The following is a 27,385-nucleotide window of genomic DNA, read 5'->3' on the forward strand; positions in this document are numbered from 1 at the left end:
AGTGGTTGTGCGTTGAATTATTTCCTCCCCCCCCCCTAAATTGACCCAACCTGCCTAATAAAATAATATAACCTTAACTCCCCTTCCTCCTCTGCCTAGTAGCTTTCGATTTCAGGGCGCCCCATCTGCAACTGGTGACACTGCATTCTAGGGAGCTTCTGATCGTAGCGTTTGCAGCCGAGGGAACTGGCAGTGCCACTCAACAGACACTGGGGGGGGGGGGGGGGGGGACACCACTGCGACCAATGATTGGCTGAGCCGTGCTGTGACATCCCAACTCCAGCTAGCTGATAGCGAGGCTTTTTATTCAGGATCTTCCTTTCCTGTTCAAAGTGGAGAGTGGTTATCCGAAATATTCTCTAGTCTTGAGTTCAGAAGTTGGGTTCAGCTCTAGTCTGGGCAATGTAAATTGTACGCATCCTCTGTGCTGGAACATGTATTTGCTCCAAATATGCAATGATGTTGTCTAGTGCCAGTATGATGCCAGCTTAGATCTATTTTAGGGAATTGTATTTCAAGCAGTTCTCTAATATTTTTTGTATCTGAGTCTTTTTAATTACAAGTAGCTGTAATTCTGTAAACCGTGCCTGTATTCTGCTGAGGATCAGTCACATTCATAAAGGGACCAATGAGAACCCTGGCCCATATTGATTAATCTGCCTGAAACCCAAATTGTCTGGTTTGTGCCCATAACAACCAAGCACAGCTCAGATTTTATATCTTAACGAGCTCTGGTATAATGATGCAGATCTGAGATTCGTTGTTATGGGCAAAACCAGACCCTTTGTTTCCAGCAGATTAATCAATGTGGGCCATTGTATCTGGAGAAGCACAGCGTGCAGGCCCCTTATAGTACATTCACGGCAGATCCAAGAATACAGCTGCATAAAAGTTATCTGCTATATAGAAAAGTTCTGTATATTGTTGGAAACGTTCCAGAAATCTGACATTTTTTGGATAAAATACCCATAATCTCCCTTTGATTCTAGAATGAGACAGATCAGCCATGAAATCTCTCAATGATCCTGAGAAGCGTCACAGTGCATTAGTTAGTAGCTTCGGAGGGTTTGTTCGGGGTTGTGCGGAGAAAGGGGGGGGGGGGGATAAGATTGTTCCTATTTTTACTGATTTATACAGATTTAACAAAGATGGGTGAACAAAGACTTAACTCAATGACTGCTGGATGCTGTTTAGGTTCCTAGGCAAGGCATTTTATATCTCTCACTTGGGTTTGTTTAATACATTTAATAACCACAGTGATCCACAGCTACAATATGAATTGGTTCCAGGACGACCATTGTATGTTGAAACCATTGTATGTTGAGACCAGAACTCTATGGAAACCTGGTAATTGGTTCTGAAGCCCCAAAATGTCATCCAAAAATAGGAAAAAGTGAGAATTAAAGAAAGTAGATAACTAATATAGATAAAGCAAATCCTTACATATAAAAGTAATAAAGATCTGCTGGGAGCTGTAAATCACTGTCTATGTCAGTGTTTTCCAAGCAGGGAGCCTCCAGCTGTTGCAAAACTACAACTCCCAGCTAGCCCGGACAGCCAAAGGCTGTCCGGGCATACTGGGAGTTGTAGTTTTGCAGCAGCTGGGGGCACCCTGCTTGGGAAACACTGGTCTATGTAGAGGACAGGAGCTTCTTCAGGGTCCTCTACAGTACACACAATGTCCTAAAAAAGTAACATGGAGTCGCCCTCACCTGGTGTCCAAAGGAGCAGCTAACCCTGGTACAGGTAAGTGTACACAATATGTAATACCTTCCTGTACTGTAGGTGGCGCTACCAGACACCAGTCAGTGCATATACTTAAGGAATACAGGGTGTTTTACCAGTAAATTGCCCATTCTAATTGGTCAGTTCTTCCGGCCATTGACAGGTATCACAGATCTGTACTGTCTGTACATTGTATGTTGAGTCGGGTTTTAACTTACAATGGTCCAGAAAAGACAAACTATTGTATGTTGAGGCCATTGTAAGTTGAGGGATCACTGTATATCATTGCTAAATGGAGTCTCTGTCTTAGAAGCATAGGGTACTCCCTAAACTAGGAATGGAGACAAAATGTGAAGCTCCTGTGCCCTGATGCATACTAAGATAAATGCTAACTAAAAACTCCACTTTACTCACTCTTGTTGTAATCTGTGATATGACCCTGAGAGAAGCGTATCCAAGAGTAGTCCTCCCAGACTTGGCATACTGGGTGCCACTGGTCCGACCAGTGGCCAATAATAGATCCAGTGAAATGCAGAAAGGCCCTTGTTTAGCTCAACTCAGCTGCTCAGCATTTGGAACAAACTGTTCCGAACGCTGGAGCCAGCGCCTGGAGCTCGTGACGTCATAGCCCCACCCCCTCATGATGTCAAGCCCCCTCCCATAGACTTGCATTGAGGGGACGGGATGTGACATCATGATGGGGACTATGACATCACAAGCTCCAGGGTTTGGAACAGTTTGTTCCAAATGCTGAGCAGTGGAGTACCCCTTTAATCTCTTGAAAAAAAAAAATGTAAACTATCCTTGCAACAGGGCTTGGGCTAGGCGGTGCGGTTGGGACTGGCTTTTGCATTTATTAGCTAGGAGTACTGCATGTGACTAAACTCTAGTTTAACTGTAAAAGAAATGCAATGAGCAAACAAATTAACCCTTCCCACACTATAGAGCTCAGTGTATTCATAAAATGGATGACACCTACATGTATAATACTTTGGCCTGCAGCACTTGAAATACAAAAGCTACAGCTAGCAAACCTTTTTAGTACTCAGCCACCCGACTACTCCACTGGGTAGCAGCTGGAACCGCTGGGCTGAGCCACCACACAATCACTATAGGTTGAAGAGGATCTGTCTACTGGCATGTAAAGTTAGAACTGTCTCTAGTGCTACACCAATTCCCACAGAAAACACAGCAAGGTCAGAGGTATAGAGAAGATGAAAGCAGTATCTTTTTTTCAACCCCCCCCCCCCATTCCCCCAAGGTGAGACGTTTCGGCAATGGCCAAAATGTCGCGCCTTGGTTGTGTAATGTTCAGGCTTTTATCTTTTCTGGACCTCTAGTTGTATTCTCTGCAGAAATTGAGGTTCCTAAGTGGCCTTGCACTATATACCTGCATCTGGGAGGATATTTAGTGCTGGCTCGCCATTCCAGAACCATGTATTGCCCCCAGAGCTACATGAAAGACTTTTTACCCAGTCATTCAGCGGCGAGGGTCAAGGTCCCAAATACAGCGGTCTACAGATGGGTGTCTCTTCCTATTGGCTGAGAGTCTAGTGTGGCTATCTTGCTTATTAAAGTTTCAAGCCTTTTTAATGGGTCACACATTGACTTTTTGGAATGCTACCTCCAATAGGTGGCACTAGAGACAAAGTTTTCTTCCTTCTGGTACAGAGCTAATTTGAAAGCCTTTTCCTAGGAAGCCTTTTCCTATGCAAGCTGGCAGTCTCAACAAGGAGAAACAATAACCCCTTCCCCATGATCCTGTATATGGACGTACCCCTTTAACAAAAATCTCTTCATAGAGATTATACATATATAGGAGGAACAACAGAAAAACAGAACAATACAGTGTCTGCAGGTTACGTGGGCTATAAATATGCTATAAGCTATGGTATCCATAAACAAAGTGCTCTAAAACGGGAAGACGCATCCAAAACTGCTAAGTAGAACTGTGTTATAGTGGATGGGATTGACTTGTGACAAAAGGAAAGGTTGAGGATTAGGACACATGCCGATTTAGACAACTTGGACACTCAACCTTTCTAGATCTTCAAAAAGTTACATGTTAGTAGCAATATTAAAGGACAACTGTAGTGGTACACATTTATATATGCCCGTGCCTGGGCCTAAAAAGTAAACAAAATAAACTTATACATACCTTCCTATGAGCCCCCCTTGGTCCGGCACAGGCCTCACGGTCCGGCAGTGCTGACGTCATTCCACTTCCTGGGGACGGGGACGCTGCAGAGCCGTCGGCGTATCACCGGCCGTAGCAATGTCCCCCGCCGGCCTGTGATAGGCTGAGCCCACTGTCATGTAAGGAGCTCTGGACGGCTTCTTCTTGAGGCCTGTGCCGGACCAACGGGGGCTCGTAGGAAGATATGTATGAGTTTATTTTGTTTATTTTTGAGGCCCGGGCATGGGCATATATAAATGTGTACCACTGCAGTTGTCCTTTAAGTAAGCTAGGCTGTATCTGTACTTGGAATCTATGGGGACCTCCTGGAAATGTTCTTTCTTCTTGGAGACTATTGATTTCGAGCAAACTGAGGCAAATGTGTCTTTTACATGCTGGAAGTTGTGAAAGGAGACGTGGCATTCTTCACCATTGTAATCTTTAGGCCTGATGTTTGCCCTGGGAAGTGCCATTCTCACACCATGGAATCTTTTGTTGCTATTGCAATGAATAGCCTTGTGTTCCCAACCCTAATACCCACCAATTTTCCACCATTCTGTATCTTCTGCCTACAGTGACTATATTAATGTTCCAGTAGAGAAGTTTACTGTAACAGGTTCATATCTGTGTCCTCTTAGCTTTGAGTATTTCCTTTGACTTTGGGAGTCCCCTGGTAAAGAACTCAAATATAACAAATTGTTTCACGCCATTCCGGCTCTTCCTCTGAGGAAGTGCGGGTATGGCGTGAAACAATTTTATTTCACCCCTGTTCATCCCCTGCCTCACATGTATTCCCGCTTCTTTCACACTGCCGTTAGGACACGGGAACAATAGTGGGGACAATAGCAGGAGAAAAAAACACTTTTTCTCCCGCTATTCTCGTCACAAAACAATGCCGCCCTAATAGTAAATGGGAGTCGTCGGGACCCGTTGTTGCCCATTGTGCCCCGTTACGAGAACGGCCCCTAAAGTCGACGGGGTGCAACGGCAGTGTGAAAGGGGCCTTAGAAAGCTATTAGTAGAATTTGCAACGCAAGATTTGGTTAAGTGGAACCATCATTCACAATTTTCTTAATGGTCCCAATGAGTACCTGTGCATGGGTTATCAGCCCCAGTTACCCAAAAATTCAATTTGACCCTGCATGTATGTAATTTGAACTGCATTGAGTGCAATGAGGAAAATGGTGGCTACCCAACACCACTGACGTTCCTTATCTTTTGTGGATAGGTACAATGGTAAAATCCATCCTGTCCAATCTATGTTTAACCTAACATCCAACTGCAGCCTCTCCTGGAGACCACAACTGTTCTAGACAAAAATGTTAAATGACAGATTTCTGAATCCCCTATATTTTATGTCTATTGTTCTTCTCCTTTGGAAGGAGCACCTAGAAGACCTCCATCTGCTAGACCACATAGACATTAGCTTGTCAATCGAATATCTGGGGTCTGCTGTCAAGAATCTAATGTCAATGGACAACGTACAGCATTACTGTCACTTAAAGGGGTTCTCTGGTGCTTAGACATCTTATCCCCTATCCAAAGGATAGGGGACAAGATGCCTGATCGCGGGAGTCCCACCGCTGGGGACCCCCGGGATCTTGCATGCGGCACCCCGTTTGTAATCAGTCCCCGGAGTGTGTTCGCTCCAGGTCTGATTACGGATGACCACAAGGCCGGCGGCGTGTGATGTCACGCTCCGCCCCTCAATGCAAGCCCACGGGAGGGGGCGTGACAGCTATCACGCCCCCTCCCGTAGGCTTGCATTAAGGGGCGGAGCGTGACGTCACACGCCGTCGGCGGCGTGACTTCACACGCTGCCGGCCTTGTGGTCGTCTGTAATCAGACCCGGAGCGAATACGCTCTGAGGACTGATTACAAACGGGGTGCTGCGTGCAAGATCCCGGGGGTCCCCAGTGGTGGGACTCCCGCGATCAGGCATCTTATCCCCTATCCTTTGGATAGGGGATAAGATGTCTAAGCACCAGAGTACCCCTTTAAGAAAATCTTTTGACACACACAGATACACCAAAAGATTTGCTCGGTCTGGGACGTAGTGCTTACACCCCCACTGATTTTAAGACAAAGCTGGGAGAAGCATGCGGCTCTGCATTTAAAGGGGTACTCCTCTGGAAAACTTTTTTTTTTTTTAATCAACTGGTGGCAGAAAGTTAAACAGATTTGTAAATTACTTCTATTTAAAAATCTTAATCCTTCCAATACTTATACAGTATACTACAGAGGCAGTTCTTTTCTTTTTGAATTTCCTTTCTGTTTGACCACAGTGCTCTCTGCTGACACCTCTGTCCATGTCAGGAACTGTCCAGAGCAGAAGAGGTTTGCTATGGGGATTTGCTCCAACTATGGACAGTTCCTGACATGGACAGAGGTGTCAGCAGAGAGCACTGTGGTCAGACTGAAAGGAAATTCAAAAAGAAAGGAACTTCCTGTGGAGCATATAGCAGCTGATAAGTACTGAAAGGATTAAGATTTTTAAATAGAAATAGACCCGTCCGGCGACCAACCCAGCATACAACAAGGTACCAACTTTTACCACATTGCATTTCAAATACTGTAACCAGTAGCAACCAAAAATAATTACCGCCGCTGCACATTTTTGATACCGCCAAGTCTCTAGTAGCGCGCGGTGCAGAGAACTAGAATCGCAACCTCATATAAGGTTACACATTGTTTCATCTGTTGCCCAGTTATTATTGTATCAATCGCTGTATCCGTTAGAGACAATATCTACAGACACCATAATTGAAGTTAAATCATCTGGATTTATTGCCGCAACTGAGATATTTATTCACATTATCTACCTGCATTATTTCTACAGACTGTGTGGACACTTAGCGAATTATTTTAACGTTTTTTCATTTTATGTATTTTATTAGTTTTAAATAATTATTTGCCATATTTTATGTATTGAATATTTTATGTATAGACTATTTAATATATCAGTGTATTTTTGCTGACCCACAAGGGCCCTGTGGGTCAAAAAACACAAATATTACGAATATCTTATTAATAAATTAATATGTATCTAATATTCTGAGCCCCCATATTTGTATAATTTTTGGCGCCTTGGGTACAGGTGTTATTTGGGCAGCCTGAGTCACAGGTTGTCTGAGAGATAAGAGCCTCTCTAATATTTCTTAATTTACAAATCTGTTTAACTTTCTGGCACCAGTTGACTTAAAAAAGCGGCTTGAGACCCTGACCATTCAACTGTTTTGGTATACCTATCTGTGTTAAAGGAGAACTACGGGATTGAAAAATGTATAGGGAATAAGTTTCAGATCGCGGGGGGGGGGGGGGGGGGGGGGGCGCACCGACCGCTGGGTCCCCCCGCGATCTCCCGTATGGGGCCCGGCTCTCTGGTTAGAGAGGGCGTGTTGACCACCGCACGAAGCAGCGGCCGACAAGCCCCCTCCATACACTGCTATGGGAGAGCCGGAAATTAGGCAACGCTTTGGCTCTCCCATAGCAGTAAATGGAGGGCGCGTGTCAGCCGCCGCCTCGTGCGGTGGTCGACACGCGCTCTCTATGCAGAGAGCCGCGGCCCCGTACGGGAGATCGTGGGGGGGCCCCAGCGGTCGGACCCCCCGCGATCTGAAACTTATTCCCTATCCTTAGGATAGGGGATAAAATTTTCAATCCCGTAGTTCTCCTTTAAAGGGGTACTCCGCCCCTAGACATCTTATCCCCTATCCAAAGGATAGGGGATAAGATGTCAGATCGCCGCGGTCCCGCTGCTGGGGAGCCCCGGTATCCCCGCTGCAGCACCACACTATCATTACTGCACAGAGCGAGTTCGCTCTGCACGTAATGACGCGCAATACAGGGGCTGGAGCATCGTTACATCACGGCCCGCCCCTTTCAATACAAGTCTATGGGAGGGGGCATGGCGGTCGTCACGCCCCCTGCCATAGACTTGCATTAAGGGGACGGGCCGTGATGTCACGAGGGGCGGAGCCATGACGTCACGCGGCTCCGTCCCCTGTATCGCCCGTCATTACGCACAGAGCGAACTCGCTCTGTGCTGTAATGAGAGCGCGGTGCCGCAGCGGCGATCCCCGGGGTCCCCAGCAGCGGGACCGCGGCGATCTGACATCTTATCCCCTATCCTTTGGATAGGGGACAAGATGTCTAGGGGCGGAGTACCCCCTTTAAACCTTTTTTTTTTATAAATAGCAGTAACGTTTTAGGTTGTTCATTGACATTAGATTGTTGACAGCACACGTTCCCAGCTATATCTAGAGATCGAGACCAAATGAAGACATTAGAGGTTGACATCCTGGTATGTGACACAACCCGGTGGCATTGGTTGTGTCACCTTCTCCTTGTTCCAGAAAACAAACAGCATTTTCCTGGGTATTGCTTCACCCGCTTCCTTTACACATCACTAGAAGCCAAAATTAAATAGTGGCATTTGTTTTATGTCCTGTTCCCTAAACAAGTGTGTGGTTATGTGGAAATGTGTGACACAGGGGCTTTGTTCCATGTGACCTGCCTCTACTGCAGAAATTGCTTAAACAAAACGTACATTGTTATCTCTGTCCTACATATTTTACCGGAGGTTGCCATCCTACGCGAATACAGAAAAGGCCATATAAACCAGAAGAACATGTAGAATATACATTGAGTGGGTCATGTTCTTTTCCGTTTCCTTTCATGTGATCAGATGTGACTGGTTCATGGGATAAAGTTTTACCTCATCACCTCTTGGAATATGAGATTAAGTATTTTGGAATTTTAGCCCCACCCGTTAGAATGTGTTGTAAAATGTCGCTGAATCCCCGTAATGGTTGGTTACAGAGAGACTGGTTAACTGCTTGCTGACCATCCCTTTAAGGCAATAGTCTCCAGCTATTGTAAAACTATGCTTCCTAGCATGCCCTTTTATCTGGAGAGTAGAGATGAGCGAACTTACAGTAAATTCGATTCGTCACGAACTTCTCGGCTCGGCAGTTGATGACTTTTCCGGCATAAATTAGTTCAGCTTTCATGTGCTCCCGTGGGCTGGAAAAGCTGGATACAGACCTAGGAGAATCTTTCCTAGGACTGTATCCACCTTTTCCAGCCCACCGGAGCACCGGAAAGCTGAACTAATTTATGCAGGAAAAGTCAGCAACCGCCGAGCCGAGAAGTTCGTGACAAATCGAATTTACTGTAAATTCGCTCATCTCTACTGACTTTTCCTGCATAATGAGTTCAGCTTTCAGGTGCTCCCGTGGGCTGGAAAAGGTGGATACGGTCCTAGGAGACTCTTTCCTAGGACTGTATCCACCTTTTCCAGCCCACCGGAGCACCGGAAAGCTGAACTAATTTATGCAGGAAAAGCCCGCAACCGCCGAGCTGAGAAGTTCGTGATGAATCGAATTTACTGTAAGTTCGCTCATCTCTACTGGATAGCTATAGGATAGAAACCAAAAAATTGAATCCTGACAGAGCCACCAGATTATACAGTTTTACACCCCTAATCCTTAATCGGTAGATCACACTAATCCAATAGGAATTAAAGGGTTACTCCACCCCTAGACATCTTATTCCCTATCCAAAGGAAGCCCGCGATCTCCCTGCTGCACCCGGCGTTCGTTTAGAGCAGTGGTCTCCAACCTGCAGACCTCCAGATGTTGCAAAACTACAACTTCCAGCATGCCCGGACAGCCAAAGGCTGTCCGGGCATGCTGGGAGTTGTAGTTTTGCAACATCTGGAGGTCCGCAGGTTGGAGACCACTGGTTTAGAGCGTCGGGTGCAGCGCCGGAGGCTCGTGATGTCACAGCCACGCCCCGCTCGTGACGTCACGACCACGCTTCCTCTATGCAAGTCTATGGACTTGCATTCAGGGGGGCGTGGCAGTGACGTCACGAGCCTCCGCCCCTCATCGCCAGTTATCAGGCACGGAGTGAAGTTCGCTCTGTGCACCGGATGTCTGGGGTGCAGCAGCTGGGATCACGGGGGTCCCCAGCGGCAGGACCCCCACGATCATATATCTAAGGTGTCTAGGGGCGGAGTACCAATTTAAAGGTACATTTCACTCTAATTAGACAAGGGATGCACACTAGATTCTATCCTGACCCAGCAAGCACTGGGCTTTAGATCTAGTAAGAATAGGGTAGGCTTACTAATCCTGTACAATACTTAGAAATAGAGATGAGCGAATTTACAGTAAATTTGATTCGTCACGAACTTCTCGGCTCGGCAGTTGATGACTTTTCCTGCATAAATGAGTTAAGCTTTCAGGTGCTCCGGTGGGCTGGAGACTCTCTCCTAGGACTGTATCCACCTTTTCCAGCCCACCAGAGCACCTGAAAGCTGAACTCATTTATGCAGGATAAGTCATCAACTGCCGAGCCGAGAAGTTCGTGACGAATCGAATTTACTGTAAATTCGCTCATCTCTACTTAGAAACTCCGACTTTAGTCTAAGGATGCAAAAATTTCTCCCAGTGGCTCATATCCTTGATAAATGTTTAGACTTGCCTAACTTTTGTTTTTTTCTCTGTGCATCATGCCAAGATTTCGGCTCAGTTTTGTCACATTTTGTCATATTTAAGCCGCATCTATGTCTCGCCAGGTCAAGCACATTCTTTGTATAGCACGCCTTATGTCACCTGACCCAATAAAACACATCATTTTTATCCATTTACAATATGTGACAAAATGTGCCACATTTCACCAGGTATCCTCGATATATTTTTAATAGGACTTTCTCATGTAGTAACTTACTTACTGGACAGACACCAGAACACCGCTGACTGGGCTTTTGTAAGGAGTCCTCACAAAAGCCTAATACTCCATTGAAAAAATACCTATAGGCACATTTTTTAAAAAAATTTCTATTAATTGTGAGCTGCACTTATTCTTTTTCTTTAAAATTGATTGTCCCTTTTCCATTGAAAAAATGTTGGTAACATCGGAGGTCATCATCCCCAGATTAGGGCAAAATAACTGAAATAACCAACTTATTATACCATGATTTCTCATGTGTCATTAACAGCTATCTTGGCATACACTGCTTTTGATCCTCCTCTTAAAGGGGTACTCCACCCCTAGACATCTTATCCCCTATTCAAAGGATAGGGGATAAGATGTCTGATCGTGGGGGTCCCGACGCTGGGGACCCCCGCGATCTCCTGTCTGCTCCTGGCGTTGGATTAGAGCGTCGGGTGCAGTGCCGTAGGCTCGTGATGGCATGAGCGGGATGTGACCGTGACAGCACGAGCCTCCACCCCGTATCGCCATTCATCCGGCACAGAGATAAATTCGCTCCATGCATGGGATGTCTGGAGTGCCGCAACCAAGATGGCGGGGGGTTCCCAGCTGTGGGACCACCACAATCAGACGTCTTATCCCCTATCCTTTGGATAGGGTATAAGATGTCTAGGGGCGGAGTACCCTTTTAAAGACTGGCATCTTGTTGACATGCACAGAAATGTAAATTTGGGGACTGGCCAGGACAGACGTGCAAACAGAAATCCTGCCCGGGACAAAGCAGAGCTGAGGCGTTAGACAGGTCTAATGTATAATATGTCACAAACAGTTCCTTGTAGTTTACAAAAGCCTGAGATAGGCGGACAAGGTACTGAAAGCCCTGCTACCTTGGAGATACGTCGACAACACAATGCGGTCATAACCCAACCTGTCACTGTATGGAGGTGCTGGGAACATTAAGGTCTTCACACCGATTAAATGCTTTACACACTACAATCTCACCCTGACCCTTCTGCGCAATGGAAAGAAATTTCTAAGCTTCATTTCTCCATTTTAAAACTTTGCGGCTGCACAAGAGAAATGTCATTTTCGTATTGAAAGCTTTACTTTGTGTGAGACGGCAGGAACGGACTCCATGGACAATGGTTAGGAAACTTTTCTATTGTTCCCAATAATTCTAAACTGTTGCCACTGAAAATGGATTCCATCAAGCAGATAACTTATTGAATTTCACCGATCCGATGTCTGTGAAGGGTCTTTTCATTGTAACGGCCAACAAACATGACATTCAGATCTACTACGCATGACCGAATCCAAGTTGCATTGGATGACCTGATGTCCAATCTGAAAACATTGGCTAAGTTACGTCTCTGTTGTGCCATGTTTTATATAACTGTAAGTTACCGGTCAGTTAATGTACAACAAAATGTTATCACATTGACTTCTTCACATATTGCGGTATCAGATGGGTTCCAAAAATTTTCGATGGCCACTAATGGTAGTGGAATACAACCAGTATCAGATCAGGGTTCTTTAGTTCCCCCAGATCCAATAATTAAACCGTATATACAGTTGTGGTGACATGGGGGGTGCAAGGTACACTTGTCAATTTGTGACGCCAAGGTACCGTTACCCTATACACGGTCCAAGGTGGAGACTGCTTCTCTTGGGCCAGGCATGGGGCAAGGAACACACCGACCACGGGTTACGGATAACGGTCTTTTACTGAGGCAGGTGTAGATGGTACAACACATACAGTTCGGAGCAGAGTAGAAGGGCTGCAGTGTAACTTTTGGGAGCCCTGTTGCTGGAGGCTGGAGACTTGAGACTTGGAGGTTAGGAGATATCCCACGCTGAATAGGGTTCTGCTATGGTCCATTTTCTCTGACATCACCAGGGTATGACCCACCAACTCCTGTACGGGGAACACTGGCAGAATGGCTGGGATGACTTGATTAAAGATTTTCTTCAGGCTTCCCTCAGTATCACCTCACACTCCTTCCACCTCCTTTCCAAACTGCAGCTCTGCACTAAGTCTGCTACTAACCCTCCACAGAACTAGACTGGGGCAACTCCTCCGCCCCCTACACTATATACGGGACAATTTGGGGGTTCCCATTGGTAACAGGGGTTACTTGGTCACTCTGAACGTCCTTCTTAAGGGTACAGTACACATATAATACAAAAACACAGTAAATATAAAAGTGCATGAACATGGTAAACAATATAACCGTGGCCCAACGAAGGAGCAGCAGGCATGCCGAGGAGATCTGCAGCCCACAGGACAGCCCTTGGTGCTGGGACAGGGATCTATATTGTACCACCAGAATGTCCTCTAGTGTAATCCAACACAATACTAAAGCCCAAATGTCGAGCAGAAGACAACCCCATTTCGAGATGACACTTGCCAATGGAGTTTCTTTCATGGGTTGAGTCATAAATAAGCAATTGGATCTTCCTGATGATATGTTCTGTTTGTACAATGTTAACAGTGAACATGGGGATGAGGTGGACATACAGATGGAGGCCTTAAAAACCATCTACCTCGGTGCAGACTTCTGTTTTGTTAATTAATTTTAATAAAATTAGTGACAAATATTTGGCTCCACATCTTGTGTCAGAGTCTGGGCTTTTGGGAGAATAGTCCAACCCTTTATCAAACCATCAATAATTATTTGTATTTTGGGGAAAAAAACAGAAGTGGAAAAAAATGCACAGCTAAGCTGTAAAGTTAGTGTAGTTAATAATATAGTGTCTGTACCTGTGTGTGACGGTTTTCTCACAATTCTTCTGTGATTTTTGCCCCAATATTTATTTTTAACAGCATATAAATTTACTCGGGTCTCAGGATTTCCCAGGTTGCAATGCGGCCAAGACATGGTCAGGTGATGACAGGGAGCCTGTCCTGCTTCAATGGGTAGAGCGACCGCTGGGTGGGAGAGAGATCATTCTGCAACTAATCATGTTTTTGCAACAGCTGGAGGCACCCTGGTTAGAAAACACTGGTCTACTGAATGGAACAAAGCTCATTTGTGTTTCAATGGGTGGGGTGGCTGATGTGTGGGAGGGAAGAAAGTGACCTCACACTTACAAACAAGGAACTGTGGGATTTGTAGTTTTTATTTGACTATGCTACAGGGCAGGGGCGGACTGACAACACTCAGGGCCCCCGGACCAAATAAAGCAAGGGCTCCATGTCGAACCCTAGCCACACCTCTGCCCCTCCCCTATTCTATCCAAATCCCTCCTCATACACCACTTCTACAAATAAAATGATATATATATATATATATATATATATATATATAACGTAGGTAAGATAATTTTCCATGACCAATAATACCTGTATATAAGGAGTAAATATATACCACCACACATTAACGGGATAATACCAACATACTGTACTGAATTAAACTACTATACACACACCAGTATTCCGCCATACAGTCCCCAAATAGCGGTAGATGCCAGCTGTACACAGGATCTGTATACCATATAAGTGATTATATACAGGGCCATATAGAGATAGACACCAGCTGTACACAGGATGTGTTTACCATATAAATGATTACAGTTACATTTGAGGAATCACAATCAACATTTTTTCTGATCAGTGTTGTCCTTATTCGTTTTCTTCTCTGTCCGCATCAGACCACCATGTCGACTTCTTCAAGCCAAAACATATATAAGACAAACATGTTACATTCTGCATTTTTACAGTGCCCTCCCTTCCTCTACACAATCTCCCCATCTCTAGGCCCTGAACTGTTATAATGCCCTCCTGCACAGTAAAAGGGCAGGTAGGTAGCCAGGTAGGTGTGTAAGTAGGTGTGTAACTAGGTAGCCTGGAACATAAGTATCCAAGTAACTAGCTAGGTAGTTTGTCATTACGTCACTTATTTTACCATAAAATTTATGGCGAAAGGAAATAACAAAATTTGTGGGTTGAATATTCTTTTTAAAACAGAACAGTTTGCGCATTTTGGAGGGGTTTGTTACTACACAAAAGTGACTCATTGGCCCAGATTTATCAAACTGTGTTAGAGAAAAAATAGAGTGATTTTCCCACAGCGACCAATCACAGCTCAGCTTTCACTTTACCAGTTGAGCGGTGATTGGTCGCTGTGGAAAAATCACATAGGTTGATAAATCTGGGCCATTATCTTTATGATAATAATAGTATATGATTACAACGATACCCACATTATGTAGGTTTTGTATTATTTTACTACTTTTAAAAAATTATAGCTTTTTGTAGGAAAATGTGTATGCTTCAAGTCATCCTCTTACCCCTATAACTCTTATTTTTCCGTATATGGGGATGTATGGGGGCTCATGATCTGTAGTTTTCATCGGTACCATTCTTGTTCAGATTGGACTTTTTGATCTTTTTTTTTAATACATTTTTATATATGAAGTAACCAAAACTCAGCAATTCTGGACAAATGATTGGTGTCATTCCAAAGCAAAATTGGTGGCGCAAAATATACCGTATTTTTCGCCGTATAAGACGCACTTTTTCTTCCCCAAAACTGGGGGGAAAAAGTCGGTGCGTCTTATACGGCGAATACACCCCTATCGCGGCGGTCCCTGCGGCCATCAACGGCCGGGACCCACGGCTAATACAGGACATCACCGATCGCGGTGATGCCCTGTATTAACCCTTCAGACGCGGCGATCAAAGCTGACCGCCGCGTCTGAAGGGAAAGTGACACTAACCTGGCTGTTCAGTCGGGCTGTTCGGGATTTCACCGCGGCGGTCCAGAACAGCCCGACAGAATAGCCGGGTTAGTGCTTACAGGACACCGGGGGGGACCTTACCTGCCTCCTCGGAGTCTTCTCCGTTCAGGGATCCCCTGTATGCCAGCGCTCTCCTTCCTCGTCATCACGTCGTCGCGTACGTGCGTCGGCGTGCGTAACGACGTGATGGCGGCGACGGAGAGCGAGGATACCCGGCCGGCAGCAGAGACGTTCCGGAGCGACTGGGACACGGCGACAACGATGGAGCGACATCCAGGGCAGCGGTGACGGGTCCGAAGCGGCGGGGACACGTGAGTATTACCTCCTATGCAGTGGTCTTCAATCTGCGGACCTCCAGATGTTGCAAAACTACAACTGCCAGCATGCCCGGACAGCCAACGGCTGTCCGGGCATGCTGGAAGTTGTAGTTTTGCAACATCTGGAGGTCAGCAGGTTGAAGACCACTATTGGGTTCAAAATCTTTATTTTTTTAGATTTTGCCCCTAAAAATTGGGTGCGTCTTATACGCCGGTGCGTCCTATAGGACGAAAAATACGGTAAGCCCTCATACAGTTTTGTAGGTAGAAAATTGAAAGTAGTGCTAGAGAAATGAAATCGCACTCACCACTCCGATGCAGACAATAAGCCAGTTTATTTCAAATGTTTCAAAGGAACAGCTGTCACCCATTCTTGTGAAAGAATCCACGTCTCGTCTTTGTAAGCATCATGCACCTTGTCTGTGAACACTTGAAATAATCCGGCTTTTTGTCTGCATTGGAGCGGTGAGTGCGATTTCATTTCTCTATCACTGGATTCATTATATCTGCATCTCTCGAATACGCACCCTGCACTTTGTCATCTGCTGCAACTACCTTCATTGCTAATGATTGTCAGGACCTTGTTGGGTTGGAGTGCCGACTCCTGTGTTTGCGTGCATTCAGAAAATTGAAAGCGTTATGATTTTTAGAAAATGAGGAGGAAAAAACCAAAATGCAAAAATGAAAAAGCCCTGAGTCCTATATTAAAGTTTTCTCACCATTTTAAGTCCCTATAGGGAACTGTCACATGAAACCTTTTGTTTACAAACACTGAACAATGCTATACCATAGCACAGCATTGATCAGTGTTATTGGCGTATATCTATACAGGCTATATTCTTGGAGCGCCGATCTGACAACACTGAGCCATGTAGGGCCTCTTCAGCCTTCCACTCAGCTGATTGGGACTCTGTGATTTTGCTGCTGTGGTCCAGATCAGCTTCCCTGACTGACTAGCTCATGAATTTTAACACTTTTAGACACTGCCATCAACTTTGATAGCGGCGTCTAAAGGGTTAGTGTTGGACATCAGCCTGATTGGTGATGTCTGGCATTAGCGAAGGGTTCCAGCTAATGATTTATACAACACAGTGGGAGCAGGCACAGTGCTTACATGTACGCCTTGCGTCCTTAGGGCTCATTCACACGGACAGATCCGCAGCGTATTTTGAGTCACCGCACGCATGCGCAGTATACTCACACACAACGTGGCTGCTCTCAGCCTAGCTCAGGGAGCTCACGGATCTGTCCGTGTGAATGAGCCCATAGGGTATGTTCACACATACAAGATCTGCTGTATATTTTCTGCAGCTGATTTTGCTACCTATTGAAGCTAATGGGTTGCAAAATATGCAGCAAAAATATGCAGCAGATCCTGTACATGTGAATGTACCCTTAAAGCGTACCTGTCATAGTGCAAAAAAAAAAGAAAAAAAGTGATATGTTACTCAGGGCCCAATCCTGATCATGTACATATAAATTTTACATGTCTCTGACCTATATATCCAGAGATATAAGCATTTATCTGCTGGTGAGTTACTTTTTCATTGTGCAGGCTGGAGGGGGCGTGTCAGTCTGTCTCCCTCACAGGAGCAAGCCTGTGCAGTCAGCCAATCAGTACTCTCTACTCTGTAACCCTTTCCTCTCTGGTTTTATGCTGTGTCATGTGTCAGAGGAAGATGCTTGGAGCTTGCCTGCAGTAATCAGAAGACATTGGGGGAGATTTATCAAAACCTGTCCAGAGGAAAAGTGTCCCAGTTGCCCATAGCAACCAATCAGATCCATTCTTATATTTTTAACAAGATCTCTGGAAAATGAAAGAAGCGATCTGATTGGTTGCTATGGGCAACTGGGACACTTTTGCTTTGCACAGGTTTTGATAAATCTCCCCCATTATGGTGAATTCATAACAGGATAAAATGTATAAGTATAAAAATAGATCTTTATAAAATTAGTGCAAGGATTTTTTAGATAAAAGTACAGCATTTTTATGAATACATGTTCTATCTGTTTTATCTTCTCCTAGTAAAGCTGGATGCTAATCAGCATAGCTGTCACTATGTGTCATTCATCTTTCACAGATTCCTGAATGTCTGATCAACTTCTTTGTCATTCAGGAGTCTGAGAAAGCTTTGACTATTTCAGCATGCTGGGAGTTGTAATTTAGTAACAACTGAAGCTGCAATGTTTGTAAATAACTGTTTTAGAGCAGTGTTGCCTCCAGCTGCTGTAAAACTACAGATCCCAGCATGTCCACACATCCTTTATCTGTAGCTTTGCATACACTCAATAGAAATCTCCTATACTGGATACCGGTATGCTTTACGGCCGGTATCCAGTATGCTGTAAAATCTAGACTAGTCTGTCTGGCTAAAAGACAGGCGACCCCTAGTGGTGGCTATTTTGAGCTTGAATTTCAGGTGAAAATTTACATTTTTTTTTAACAGGTGTATATTGTGAAATGTCATATTATAATGAGTCCTGCAATATATGAAAAGTTTTTAACAATGGCAGTGCTTCTTTAAGGGGTTAATGATAAATAAACAAGCAGTGTGTTCACATGTTGTCACCCCAGTGGGGTCACTTTCCCTCCTCCAGCGTCCACAGGTCACCAACAGGTCACATTACCAGAATTTTTTTTTGAAAAATCGCGTCAAAAATGGCGCAGTTTTACAGCAACTTTGAAAAAGCACGCTAAAACCGCGCCATTTTTGCTGTGATTTTTCCCAAAAATTGTTCTGGTAATGTGACCTGTCGGTGACCTGTGGACACTCTAGGAGGGAAAGTGACCCCACTGGTCTGCTACTTTACACGCCCCCCCCCCCCCCAGCCCCAGGTTATACTCAGGGGGGAGAGAGACAGCACACAGGGACATCACTCACCGTCACATGAAGCGGTCGCTCTGTGTTCCTTTCTGTGCTGGGGGCGGAGCCATCAATGAGGTACCTTTCATCCCTGCGCTGCTGCCTGTCTCCGCAGAGCAGGGATATTTACATAGAAATAAACATCAGCAGAAAGTAGCACTTGTCTGAGGCTGGGTTCACATCACGTTTTTACCAATACGGGAACGCATACGGCTGGGGGGAGCTAAAACCTTGTGCTCTCATATCCCTGCTGTATGCTGCCCATATGTAATTAATTTCATTTCGCGCCCCCTTCCCATAGACTTTCGTTGAGGGGGCGGGCGTGACGTCACGAGGGGGCGGGTGTGACGTCACGAGGGGCGGCCCTGAACACGTAAGCTCGCACGCAGCGTTCTGAACAATAAACTTCCGGACACTGGGGAGCGGAGCTTCCGAAGCAGGGCAGCGGAGTACCCCTTTAAAGGGGAAAAAACATTTTTGCAACATTTCACATTTACAAAGCTACTCAACTTTTTATGCACGTTTTTAAATAGAAATTTAAAAATATATATATTGATCAAAAGTGAAGTCTTCTGTGAGAAAAATACAGCAAATCCTTGTGTCTTCCAATTTTTGAAGAGGGATAAATCTAATAAAAGCTTATTTATTCCTCATTGCATAATTCATCTTTCACATATCATAATAGTGAAATTATATTTAGCTCAGCTGAGACTTCTTCTTGGTAAAAGTATAATCGAATTATTAGAGCATGGGAATTACGTGACATGGGGCCAATGCTGCCAACTCGGGATTGTCTGACACTTGTTTCGGGGGTTTACCCTTTAACCCTATCAGTGACACTGAGATCATAAGAGTCTGAGTCTGCACCGTCAGTATGGGAAGAATTGGATGAAGCAAAAACTGGATGAACAATGTTTATTTTTTCATTTACTTTACTATTGAATTGGAATAGGTCAATTTGTATGATGGTGCAGATGGACTGAGACTGGCCTTGGCTACATAGCAGTGGCTATTGGCATCACCAACTGACCAGCTTAATGTGGAACACTGCCAGGCTCAGATGAGGATCACCTGCTGGGTCCAGAAAATTGCTGTAGGCCAAGGACCACCTGTCAAGGACCATAGATATCACATATTTAGGATTTGCCAGTAGTGTTTGGCTACTTACCCCCCCCCCCCCCCCCCGCATCTCTTCTACTGTAATTGTGTATTATCCCCTATGTTATGTATATAAGAATGTTGTATCTTTAAGAAAGGTTAACATGTGATCACCAGTTGTCATGTGATTGTTACCCAGGAGGTATCAGTGAGCAGGTGACTTAAGGGTGACCAATGGGACCCCACCAGAGTCTCCCCCATAAAAGCCTGGGAGGAGTCTCTTCTCTATCTTAGTTCCTGAGTCTTTGCTGAGGTGCAGTGGAGCCTAAGAGTCTGGAGTCATAGGAGCCTCAAGTCAAGTCTGCAGTCACAAGCTACAAGTCTACAAGTAACTACAGTCACAGCTTAGTCTGTCTCCAGTCAAGTCACGTCAGTCACTGTCATCTATTGTCAAGTCAACGTGGCCTGCACTAAATTGTTCAAAACCACTGCAAGTCCCAGTAAGCCCTTAAAGTCACTGATCACCTCCATGGGCCTGGCTACACTATATAGACTGTACTATCTGTCACTCAGTAAAGTAACCGTTGGCCGTAACTTGGCGTTGGAGTCATTATTGCCCCCCATGCCTAGCCCAGGATCTAGTGGTATACAATCGGGTGGTATTGAGGATAAGCCACACCCTGGTGTCACGAATACAAGGGGTTAATGCCATCTGCCCCTAGGGTAATTCCATCTGCCCTGCATCACACCCCATACCACACATGCACGTGTTGGTAGACCTTTCTTTTTTCCTCCTCGGCTTAATGGCCATCACTGTCTAGCTTCTACAGCTAACCAGAGTTTTGAAGTCACATTCTTCTAATAAGAATTGGAGACCTCCCTCTAACCAGCTAAAGGCTGGGTTTACATTTGTATCATATCTCAGTTTAGGGGGGCTCCGTTACAGATTCTGTTTTAGTAGAATCTGACCAGACAAAACCTGATGGACCCCATTGAAGTCAATGGAATATATTGAGATTTGTCCATTGTTATCAGTTATCCAGCCTTGAACAGAACTGTATATGGAGGCCCCGAATGAAACTCCATCTCAAATGTAAACCTAGCCTAAAAGACATGAATTACATATCCTATAGATATTCCCTAAATGTGGCTTATTAAAATAAATGTTGCTCCTTATCAGTGGGCCAGACTATGGACAATAAATCTGTATTTGGGCCATCAAAGAGGTTTTACAGGAATCAAAAGGATTTTAGTAGAACATATGAAGATGTTTATTTAAATAGGTATTACTAGCACATGCCATATTGTTTTGGTGGGAGTCCAACCCCAATTGCCACAGTCAAGGGTTATAATAGGTAACCATGTGGTCCTATAGCAAAACTTGAAAAGGGGACTGAACTTCATTATGACTACTTCAGCAGCAAGTTATTTGGCTTTTCCTAATGCACAGGGATTCTGCGCATAGTGGTGGCTTAGGAAAGAAATGCACAAAGTGATGTCATGGTACACGGAAAATGTGCACTGTAATGTTGTAGTAGAGGGATAATAGGCACAGTAAACCTAATGCATAATATCAAGATGCTTAGTGATATCACAGTACAGGGATAATGCACACAGTGATGTCATTGTACAGTCATAAACTATACAGGAATCTATAGAACCGGAGCGGTCACAGTACAGATATCATTATATGGAAGTGGGCCCACCAAGGTGTGGTGCCTCATGGCAGTTGCCATGTCTGGTACCTTGGTAGTAACACCTATGGCCATGGTGCCTTTTTATGATCATTCATTTACATTGTAAAGGAAAACTGAGAGTTTTAATTCTGTTTGAGGATCAAAGGTTGGAGACCATTGCCATGGGGCACTTGCATAAAGCACACATCCGGTTGACGTTAGCCCATGCCCACCCACGTTAGCCCATGCCCACCCACGTTAGCCCATGCCCACCCACATTAGCCCATGCCCACCCACGTTAGCCCATGCCCACCCACGTTAGCCCATGCCTACCCACGTTAGCCCATGCCTACCCACGTTAGCCCATGCCTACGCACGTTGGCCCATGCCCTCTTAGGCTGGGTTCACATTACATTTTTCCCAATACGGGACCGCACATGGCTGGGGGAGCTAAACCTTGCGCTCCCGTATCCCTGCCGTATGTCGCCCATATGTAATTCATTTCAATGAGCCGACCGAAGTGAAATGCTGACTCCGGTCGGCTCATTTTTGCCCCGTATGCGGTTTTCGCAACTTACCTAAAATCGTGGTACCCTGTACTACTCTTTACCTGTGTCAGGGTTAGCTGCTCCAGGTGAGGGAGGCTCCATGTTACGTTTTGTACAGGACCCTGAAGAAGCTCCTGTCCTCTACATAGACAATGATTACAGCTCCCAGCAGATCTTTATTACTTTTATATATAAGGATTTCCTTTATCTATATTAGTTATCTACTTTGTTTTCTTTAATCCTCATTTTTTCCTATTTTTGGATGACATTTTGGTGGCTTCAGAACCAATTACCAGGTTTCCATAGAGTTATGGTCTCAACATACAATGGTTTCAACATACAATGGTTGTCCTGGAACAGATTCATATTGTAACTTGAGGGACCACTGTACTTGGATAGAAACTCTTCAGCCACACAACAACCTTTAGACCACAGCAGCTGGAGGACGGTACCGGGACACTGCATCTGGGATGTATCATATGCCTCATTGTGCATATACTGTGTGTGTGTTGTCACTAAACCGGCCAAACCACAGGCATCATAAACTTAATCCGTTCCTCACCTCTCTTCATAAAATCAATATTGCCCCAAGGTCATTCTCCTATTTGTGTTTCTTACTTATATAGATACACAACAGAGCCGAGTTTGGTATTGCAGCTCATCCACTAACTAAGTGAATGGGATTTGGCTGTTATACCAGACACAGCCCATGCAAAAGGGTGAAGCTGTTTTTGCAAAAATAATGCAGAACCATTTCCTAGGCTTAAAGGGGTACTCCGGTGGAAACCTTTTTTTTTTTTTTAAATGAACTGGTGCCAGAAAGTTAAACAGATTTGTAAATTACTTCTATTAAAAAAACCTTTATCCTTCCAGTACTTATTAGCAGCTGTATGCTACAGAGGAAATTCTTTGCTTTTTGAATTTCTTTTTTGTCTTGTCCACAGTGCTCTCTGCTGACACCTCTGTCCGTGTCAGGAACTGTCCAGAGTAGCATAGGTGTGCTATGAGGATTTTCTCCTGCTCTGGAAGGTGTTTGGGACATGGCTCCCTGAGTGGTTTAAGGATGGATTCACACATGGTGTAACTATATGCCACGGACAAATCTGCACGTCTTACATGGATTTAGATTTGCCACAGACATGCCATGAATTTAACTTTTTGCAATGGTGAAATCCGCATCGAATTTGCCATCCAGATGACGTGACATGTGAAGCCTCATATATCGGGGTTTTTCTAATGCAATTTTCGAAAACAAATTTCTTAGGGCAACAACATCCACATGTGTTGCTTTGCAAAATCCACAGTATAAATATACATTTCCACAACAGAATAGGAATACTACAGACCTCAAAATCCGCCGCATGCCCTAAATTCATGCAGATATTTTTTTCATTTTTTTTTTTTTTTTTTTTAAAACCCCATCCACATGTATTGTACTGTAAGTTGTCGCACAAATCCACAACAGTTTTGCAATGTCGGAATGTTTAGACCAGTGTTTCCCAACCAGGGTGCCTCCAGCTGTTTCGAAACTACAACTCCCAGCATGCCCGGACAGCCGCTGGCTGTCCGGGCATGCTGGGAGTTGTAGTTTCACAACAGCTGGAGGCACCCTGGTTGGGAAACACTGGTTTAGACCTTTGTGTAGAGAATGTTGGTTATCTGAAAATGTGGTTTTTCAGGATAGTCTATTAAATACAGGCTGAAGTAAATGAAGGCTCCGTTCTATTGATGGGAACCTATGAGTAACTTTCCCTTATAGCAGTGTGTTCCAAACAGGGCGCCTCCATCTGAGGCACACTGGAAAGTGGTTGTCTTAACTACATGATTTCGACCAAAGAAGTAGAGTGCACGTGCTCAGCGTCATATCAATAAGTTGTCTTTGGGAAATAGACATATGAGTGCTGCCAGCATTGCTGCAGAGGTTGAAGGAGTGGGAGGTCAGCCTGTCTTTGCTTGGACCATGTTCGTCAATAAGCAATAAATAACAAGAAGTTTAAAGGGGTATTCCAGGCAAAACCTTTTTTATATATATCAACTGGCTCCGGAAAGTTAAACAGATTTGTAAATTACTTCTATTAAAAAATCTTAATCCTTCCAATAGTTATTAGCTTCTGAAGTTTTCTGTCTAACTGCTCAATGATGATGTCACGTCCCGGGAGCTGTGCATGATGGGAGAATATCCCCATAGGAACTGCACAGCTCCCAGGACGGGAGTCATCAGAGAGCAGTTAGACAGAAAACAACAACTCAACTTTAGAAGCTAATAACTATTGGAAGGATTAAGATTTTTTTAATAGAAGTAATTTACAAATCTGTTTAACTTTCCGGAGCCAGTTGATATATAAAAAAAAGTTTTGGCCTGGAATACCCCTTTAAGCCGCTGGCTGTCTGGGCATGCTGGGAGTTGTCGTTTTGCAACAGCTGGAGGCACCCTGGTTGGGAAACACTGATTTAGACCTTTGTGTAGAGAAAGGTGGTTATCTGAAATTTTTTTATTTTTTTTTAGGATATTCTATTCAATACAGGCTGAAGTAAATGAAGGCTCCTTTCTACTGATGGGAACCTATGTGTAACTTTCCCTTATAGCAGTTTGTTCCAAACAGGGCGCCTCCATCTGAGGCACACTGGCAAGTGGTTGTCTTCACTACATGATGTCGACCAAAGAAGTAGAGTGCACATGCTCAGCGTCATATCAATGGGTTGTCTTTAGGAAATATTTGGGAGACATATGAGTGCTGCCAGTCCTGCTGCAGAGGTTGAAGTAGTGGGAGGTCAGTCTGTCTTTGCTCAGACAATCTTCATCAATAGGCAATGAATAAAATGAGATGTTTAAGCCTTCGGCTGTCCGGGCATGCTGGGAGGTATAGTTTCGCAGCAGCTGGAGGCACCCTGGTTGGGAAACACTGATTTAGACCTTTGTGTAAAGAATGTTGGTTATCTGAAAAATTGGTTTTCCAATGTATTCTATTGATGGTCTATCCTAAGGGCCCCCATGGGAGTGGCAATCAGTGGAGTTGGGGGGGCCCCCTCCGACTGTACGTTGATCCTAATGCAAGATCCACAATAGGATACAGGACCAGTCAGAGACTACGGACACAGATAAAGAGCCCCCGCCTGAGCCTGGACTCTCTGGACACGTCTGGTCTACACAGATCACAGCGGCCATTGATTAGCCAATGTCCGGCCAAGCAAAACCCATTGTGCTGACTGTTCGCAGTTCAGATAGCCCCGGGGCCGCTCCAGGTTACCGTTTCATCGCTGCTTGAGAACATGTGTCTTGATAAAGGCTTCCAGCAGGGATCTCCTCAGCACTCGGTCATCATCTCGTCCAGATGTGATCCCTATAAAGCACCGGCCCCAATGTCTGTATAAGCTCAGGAGAAAGCAGTAAGCAATGCTCACACATCCCCTGCCTCCGGCTACCAGTAGTCTATGCAGTAATTGAAAAGTAAAGGCAATTGAATTACAGTACAGGGCTCGAGTCCAACAAAATTCACTTTCTTTTTTTTTTTTTTTTTCTTCCCCAGTCTACATTCATTGCATCAAGCTCGGCAGGGCTCCTGATCTCCTCATGTGTGTTAATGCTGACTCACAGACAAGACAGAGGGAGAAAACACACACGCAGACTGTTCCTCCATACTAGGTAATGACTGAGCCGAGCCAAGGAACTGCGCCGCGTGTCTTGTAAGATCCTCTATGGCTTTGTACTTTTATTTGGGGAGAAGGTGGGGGCCGATTTCTGGGGGTCTTGGACTGGCTGCCGGCCTTTTTCTTTCTCAGTAGCAGCTGCTGGGCTGAGGCAGAAGCTCTGTAAAGTTCAGCATGGCAGGGAGCTCTGCTGTTGGGCAGGCTATGGCATTTTTCGCAGTTGGGCTTAGTTTCGTGCCCTGCCCGGTACGGGCAGGGCACGAAACTAAGCCCAACTGCGAAAAATGCCATAGCCTGCCCAACAGCAGAGCTTTGCTTACGTCCGATTGAGGTAGTGACGTGGGGGGGGTTCAACCGGTTTCTTACCAGGGAATATTAACCCTTTGTAACCTTTGCTTCGTCCTTTCCACTATTTGTATCGATGGACGGTTAACCCTTGTGTTGGCAAAGTAGTACATTATCCCCAGACTTGGCAGTTTGCCGGAGAGGGATGTTTGCATTACCACATCTATACCATATCCATATAGACTGGCCCTAATAATCCAGCAATCTGAATTTCTTTTTATTTATATATATTTTTTCTGAAGTGTTACAATATGGTGTTGGAGTGTGTGTATATTGACTGCCAGTGTCTGTACCAGCCAGATGCTGTCTGTTTGGTATCTGCATGTTGTGTACCCAGCTGCTGTGTAGACAGGGGGGGGTGATGGGGTAGATAATAAGGCCCTTGTGAGGGTTGTAAGCAGGGACAAGAGGCTTTTCTGATGCTGAGCTCAGTACCGAAGGACACAAGCGCTGCTGGAGCTGACTTGTCAATCGGTAACTTTGATTGACACTTGGGCTTCCGCAAGAGCTCCGCAGCAGCTGAGGTAACTGGTCCCCGTCGGGCGTCATCTTTTTTGTTTTTTTTGTTTTTGTATAAGCGTGAGGGCAAATGACAGCCTGATATCGAATTAATTTGCCTCCCAGCCAAGTCGCTGCAAGTCTGCCACTGTTAATGCTGATCCTGGCACATTTAGAGTTTGGTGAAAACAGCACCCCCCGTGTTTGATAAAATGAGGGAGAGGGAGAGGGAACTTGTTAGTATGACAGAGCACAGTGCAGCTCGCTGTCTGAACAGAGAACGCTCTCACCCCTGCAGTGTCACATAGTCTGCTACATGTCTGAGTGCTGTATTAGTATACGCCATGTGCTACGCTGTCATCACTATCCTGTATAGACTGCAGCCTCCCCCATGTACTGCAGTGATACAAAAGCTATGTGGAAGCCAATGTGCTATACTATGTCAGCACATACTGCAGTGTGAAGACGCTATATACTGTGGTGTGCCCTAACCTGGGCATGTGCCACAATGCTACACATGTGCCACAATGCTACATACACTTGTCTACACCACAGTATAGGGTGGTATATAATACTGGTATAAAAACAAGTAATGTATTACTGCAGTACCTGGAGGGCGAGTATATACAATTATGAAGAATAATACTCATTGTAGTACACAAAATAGCATTATATGGCAACCTGGCACAAACATATGCTATGTGACCTAATGCCATGACCCCTCCAGCGCCAAGATATGCAAATATGGCTTTGGAGCCCACTGGGCATTCTCCTCGGGCGCAAGAGCCCAGTTGGCCCTTTCACTAATTAGTCACTGCCCTGTCAGTCGGGGTTGGGGTAGGAGAGGTGACAAGTGTGGAATGACTAATTAGTGAAGGGGCCAAACTTTGTTTGGCTTTAGTGCCCAAGGGGAACGCCCAGTGGACTCCAAAGCATAATTTGCATATCTTTATAAACTCTGATATCTCGGCACTGAAAGGGTCAAATAACTTATAAGTGGTGTGCATGTATTAAGGGTTAAAATCACAAT

At 44.9% G+C, this 27,385-nt stretch overlaps 1 protein-coding gene across 11 annotated transcripts in view; it reads left to right on the plus strand.

Moving 5' to 3' along the window:
• Positions 1–27,385, plus strand: part of NACC2 (NACC family member 2) — a 184,021-nt gene that overhangs the window by 82,734 nt on the left and 73,902 nt on the right. For 6 of the 11 annotated variants that reach the window (XM_056541018.1, XM_056541026.1, XM_056541020.1 and 3 more), the window contains exon 3: positions 25,392–25,507. The exons of 3 other annotated variants lie outside the window; for them this stretch is intronic. The gene's annotated coding sequence lies outside the window, so the exon portion shown is untranslated. Of the gene's footprint in view, positions 1–25,391; positions 25,508–25,530; positions 25,549–27,385 lie in introns of those variants that run through there. 2 more of the 11 variants (XM_056541016.1, XM_056541021.1) reach the window with 1 other exon arrangement.

Source organism: Hyla sarda, chromosome 9 (genome assembly GCF_029499605.1).
Source record: "Hyla sarda isolate aHylSar1 chromosome 9, aHylSar1.hap1, whole genome shotgun sequence".
Taxonomy (NCBI): domain Eukaryota; kingdom Metazoa; phylum Chordata; class Amphibia; order Anura; family Hylidae; genus Hyla; species Hyla sarda.